Raw genomic sequence first — 4691 nt, 5'->3', positions numbered from 1 at the left:
GTCCTATGTTTTATTTGTACTTATGTTAATTTAAAAAGAAACTAAAATTAGAACTATTCTAGTAATTTGGCCCAAAGTAAACTTCATTTATTCAAAAATACATGTAGGAAATCCATCATTTGCCATATCTAATGGTAAAAAAATATATAATACTGACCACAAATAAGTTCATAATCTAGGGAAAGATTGACTCCTTATCATAAATAGTTCAAAAGGCAAAGCAGTGCTCGATTCGGCAGCACATATACTATAATTGGAATGATGCAGAGAAGATTAGCAAGCCCCTGTGCAAGAATTACATGCAAATCCATGAAGCATTCCAAAATTTTCTAACTCTACTTGCAAATAACATGATCTTATACCTAAAAGACCCCAAAAAAGCTCCAAGACATCATAAACTGCTTCAGAAAAGTAGGATAAAAAATCAATTATGCAAAAACCAGTAGCCTTCCTATATATGAACAATGAACAGACTGAGAAAAAATATAGGAAAACAATTTCATTTACAATATTCTCAAAAAAATGAAATATCTATGAATAAAGTAAATAAATGAAGTGAAAGACCTTTACAATTAAAATGATAAACCATTGAAGAAAGAAATCAAAGAAGAATATAGAAGATGGAAAGATTTCCTGTGCTCATGGATTGGCAGACTCAATATTGTGAAAATGGCTACATTAACAAAAGCAATCTACATGTTCAATGCAATCCCCATCAAAATTTCAATGACCATTATCACAGAGATTGAAAAATCAATCCTGAAGTTCATTTGGAAGCACAAAAGACCACAAATACTCAAGGCAATACTGAGTGAAAAGAGCAACACAAGTCAGGTATCAGAATACCTGACTTTTGAATATATTACAGAGTCATAGAAATAAAAACAACATGGTATGCCAGGCTCCAGTGGCTCACCCCTATAATCCTAACAAGTCAGGAGGCAGAGATCAAGAGGATGGAAGTTTGAAGCCAGCCCAGGCAAATAGTCCACAAGACCCTATTTTGAAAATACCCATCACAAAAAAAAGGGCTGGGAGAGTGGCTTAAGGTGTAGGCCTAGAGTTCAAGCCCCAGTACCACAAAAAAAAAAACAAACAAACAAAAAACAGCATGGTACAAAAACAGAAGACCATTGGAACAGAAGACCCAGATATGAATTCACACAGCTATGCCAACCTGATTTTTGACAAAGGCACCCAAAACACATAATGGAGAAAAGACAGCCTCTACAACAAATGTTGCTGGAAAACTGGATATGTGTCTGCAGAAAACTGAAACTAGATACAGGTCTTTCACCCTGTACAAATATGAGCTCAAGTGGATTAAGGACCTTAATATAAGACCTGAAACCTTGAAGCTAGTACACGAAAGAGCAGGGAATACGCTGGAAACAATAAGAATAGGCAATGACTTCCTCAGTAGAACACAAACAGCCCAGAAACTAAGACAAAGGATCAACAAATGAGACTACATGAAATTAAAAAGCTTCTGCAAAAGAATACCAGATTGAAGAAGCAGCTCACAGAATGGAAGAAAATCTTTGCCAGCTATACATCTGAGAAGGGATTAGTAACCAGAATATATAAGGAACTCAAAAAAACTGAACTCCAAAAAAAAAATAATGATCCAATGAAGAAATGGCCAAATGAACTGAGCAGAGCTTTTTCAAAGAAAGAAGTCCAAATAGCCAAAAAAAACACATGAAAGAATGCTCACCATCCCTGGCCATAAAGGAAATGTAAATCAAAACCATGTTATGATTGATTCCTCCTCACTCCTGTTAGAATGGCTACCATTAAGAACAAAAATAACAACAAATGTTGGTGAGAATGTGAGGAAAAAGGAACCCTCACTGTTGGTGGGAATGTAAATTAGTACAACCACATCAAAAAACTAAAAATAGAACTGCCATATATCCAGCAATACCACTTCTGGGGATATACCCAAAGGAATATAAGTTAGGCTACAATAAAGGCACTGTACAGCCATATTTATTGCAGCCTTATTCAAAATAGCTAAGTTATAGAAACAGACAAGATGCCCCACTACTAATGAATGGATTAAGAAAATGTGGTATTTATGTACAATGAAATTTTATTCAGCCATAAAGAAGAATGAAACTTTGTCATTTGCAGATAAATAGATGAAACTGGAGAACATCAACCTAAGTGAAGTTAGCCAGGTTCAGGAAATCAGAAGTTGCATGTTTTCTCTCATATGTGGATATAGACATAATACAAATACTAGCAATATTAAGAAAATCAGGTCATATTAAGGGGAGGTCACATAAAAGAGAGGAAGGGTAAAGAAGGAATTTAAGAAAGCGAATATGGAGCCATTCTACCAGCTCTAATATATGCTTCATTTAATTTAACTTTTTTCCATCACAGTGCCTAAGAACATGCAGGACATATGTTAGAGTTTCAAAAGAGGTCTGATTGTGTTTTGCAAATACAATATTATCTATAAGATCAATCCTTTAATAAGCAGTCTGTAGACCTTAGTGACTCATTCACAAACTGAACTTTTTTGTTTAAAAAACACTCAGATATTAGAGGCCAAGAATGTAAATCTAAACATGTAAAAAGGAAATATACCTAAAATATAGATCTTCTTTCTCTGTTGGGTTTTTTCATTTTTCTTTGTTTAAGGGAATTTTTTGAAACAGAAACTGTTGCATAGCCAAGGCTGGTTGGTCTAGAACTCGCTATCTAGCTCAGAATGGCCTCAAACTGTCAATCCTCCTGCCTTAGCTTCCTGAGTGTTGGAATTATAGGCATGTGCCACCATACCTGGTTAAATCGTTTTAGATAGATAGATAGATGATAGATAGATGACAGATAGATGATAGATGACAGATAGATAAATAGTTGATAGTAGATGACAGATTGATGTACATGTATGTATATGTATAAATAAGAAAACAGATTTTAGAACTAGATCTATCCAATCAGAATATGGCAGGTTTAAGTAACAGGAACTTTTCCTGTATTTCATTTTGTGTTCTCCATCTCATTTAATCATTTTTATTATGCAGATAGGGTAAAAATTAATCCCAGGTTTATCTTTTCATTCCAACTGTGGAACTTATCATAGTTATGTTAAGTTTATTAAACTATTTAACTCCATACACTTGTTGCTGTTAAACCTCAAGAAAGATGCTCAGGCAGGTGATATATGCTTCTATTTTCTAGAAGCATATATAAAGCAAGTGTATATAGGAAAGGTAATGTGAAAAAAATAGCTTTTGTGGTTTAATAAAATAAATGTATTGTGAGAGTTCTTTAATGCTCACTTAAGAAAATTAGTTTCAGTTTCTTAGTTCCAGTGGTTATAATTTAATCAGTGTTGGTTTAATCTTACTTATAATAGATTGAAAGCCTTGCTAAACAGTTTATTATTATGCCACACATTAATTGTATAAAAGTTGGAAGATACTTGCTTCCTGTATTGAAGTTTTAAAAATCTCATATGAAGTATAATGAATTCCTGCTAAGGAAGATTACTATACTTGGATTTTCTGAGTTTGGGTGGTCATCGCCTTGTTTTCCACCTTATGCTTAACATCCAGTAGTGGTCTGTTGGAGCCAGCAGTGGGACCTTGCCTGTCTGAGTCAGCATCTGGATTTGTGAGAAAGCCAGACTTTTGCCCCAATTCCTTGGAGCTTTCACACAGGCAAGCTCCCACTGCTGGCTCCGACAATGATCAATGAAGCAGTCTTCCTGCTCAGAATTCTTTAAGATGACCCCCAATGATCCTCACAGCCCAGAACATACCCTTCTTTTAACTCTGAGATGCACCTACTGCCTCAACTTGGTTCTTGTTGGCAAAAGTCATCGAATGTCACTTCAAAAGTTAAGTTACAAGAAATTGATGGCTACTGTCTTGCTCAGTCTTTCTTTCTTTGAGGGAAAACAACTACTAATTGTGAGTTGCTCTATGAAAAGGCTGACAGAAATACATACTTGCAGTCTATATTTATTTGAAAACTTCTCCATGTTATTCTGAGCCAGAAAATCCACTGATTGATGTTTGCCATTTTTTATGAATTTAGAGTTAGCTATAAAAAAAAAAAAGAAAACCTCTTTCTTGGCTTCCTAAACTCAAGAAAAAGCCTTCACAGTGTTCTGGAAGTTAGAAATGTCAACAGACTACTATAAAATCCCATTGAAATCTATTTAGATTTTTCCATTATTTTCCCAACAACTCTATAAGATCTGCCTTTGTCCCTTGCTTAGAGTTCCTCCATGTTCCTCTTTCTTCCACAATGCCTCATAAATCTCATTCTTTATACTTGCCCACATTTAATCCCATACAAATGCCATTATCTACTTTCTAGGAATATAATACCATGTAACCATGTGGAAAATTTCCTTAGCCACCCACATTCTCTATTTAAACCTTTATTTTTAGCTTTCAATGCCAATCTCTCTTATTTCACATTAATTTATACCCATAATGTCTGCTCTTTATTTTTATAGCATAAATTTATGAACTCAAAGAACATAGGCAGAAATGTAATCCCTTCTGATCTCTTTTTTCGCTCATGAGTATAGCCCAGACTTCTGGTGCTTTTGTTATTTATGGCTTATATATTTTGGCCTGCATTATTCTCCTAATATTAAATAACTATAACATTTCTTTTAGCTCCCACTTATCTGCTATAAATCACCACACTGTAATTTATAT

The 4691-nt window shown here is 34.4% G+C and overlaps 1 non-coding gene across 1 annotated transcript; it reads left to right on the top strand.

Moving 5' to 3' along the window:
• The first annotated feature begins 223 nt into the window (after positions 1 to 223).
• LOC141425179 (U6 spliceosomal RNA) lies at positions 224 to 329 on the top strand. Its single transcript, XR_012450270.1, has one exon. It is a non-coding gene; the product is annotated as a U6 spliceosomal RNA (small nuclear RNA).
• The last annotated feature ends 4362 nt before the right edge of the window (positions 330 to 4691 follow it).

Source organism: Castor canadensis, chromosome 7 (genome assembly GCF_047511655.1).
Source record: "Castor canadensis chromosome 7, mCasCan1.hap1v2, whole genome shotgun sequence".
NCBI lineage: Eukaryota > Metazoa > Chordata > Mammalia > Rodentia > Castoridae > Castor > Castor canadensis.
Note: the sequence above shows the minus strand (reverse complement) of the source record. Positions and strands in the feature narration are given on the sequence as shown.